This window comes from Pteropus vampyrus, unplaced genomic scaffold (assembly GCF_000151845.1).
Source record: "Pteropus vampyrus isolate Shadow unplaced genomic scaffold, Pvam_2.0 Scaffold16, whole genome shotgun sequence".
NCBI lineage: Eukaryota > Metazoa > Chordata > Mammalia > Chiroptera > Pteropodidae > Pteropus > Pteropus vampyrus.
In genome coordinates, this window is record NW_011888797.1 from 9783870 (window position 1) to 9784831 (window position 962).

The window sequence follows — 962 nt, forward strand, 5'->3', positions numbered from 1 at the left end:
GTAACGGCAAAGGCGCATCGGCTGTCAGTGTATATTGTGACTGCCTTATCCTTTCCCCATCTTAGTGCCTCAATGAGGGCGATGAGTTCTGCCTTTTGAGCAGAAGTCCTATGGGGAAGAGCTTTGACCAGATGGTGCCAGTTAGAGTTATGACTGCTGCCCCAGCATACCTCCTTCCTTCCTGCATGAAGCTGCTCCCGTCCATGAACAGAACTTCATCGACCTCAGGCAGAGGGGAGTCTTTGAGGTCTGGCCGCGAGGAACACACAGCATCAGTGAAATCTATGCAGTCATGAATAGAGGTCTCAGGGTCTGGGCCTGGCAACAGATTGGCTGGGTTGATGACAGTAGCTTTGGATTTTAGGCATACGTTTGGGGTCATCCGGTGCCTCTCTGTTGTTGAACACCTTCTGGGCTATCTTAACAAGTTGGGGCAGGTTCATCCCTGCAAAACCTTCTAACTTTTGTAATTTACGCCGGATATCAGGGCCTGCCTGAGTAGCAAAGGTTATATTAATTGCCTGTTGGTTCTCAGGGGCCTCAGGATCAATGTGGGTGTATACCCGGTATGCCTCCCTCAAGAAGTGCTCCAGGGGATTCCTGAGGTCTCTCCCTGTATAACTTCAGTTACCTTAGAAAGGTTAGTTGGCTGATGAGCAGCCACCCTAATTACCCCAATTAGAATCTGGTGGTACTGATCTAATGCCGTTCTCCCTGCCTGAGAATTGTGTCCCCAGGGCGGGTGGAGGGGGAAATTCCTCCTCAGTCTGTTCCCTTGCTCCTCAACTCTCCTCCCTCCCACAGCTATCTTTTGTGTTTCAGTCGGAATGCGTCTGCGTCTGTGTCCTTCCTCGGTGAAGCTGGTAATTAAAAGCTGTTGGCAATCGTCCCAGGTGAGGCAGTGAGTCTGAAAGACACTTTCTAAGAGTCTCATTAATGCCTGGGGTTTCTCAGAGAAAGGC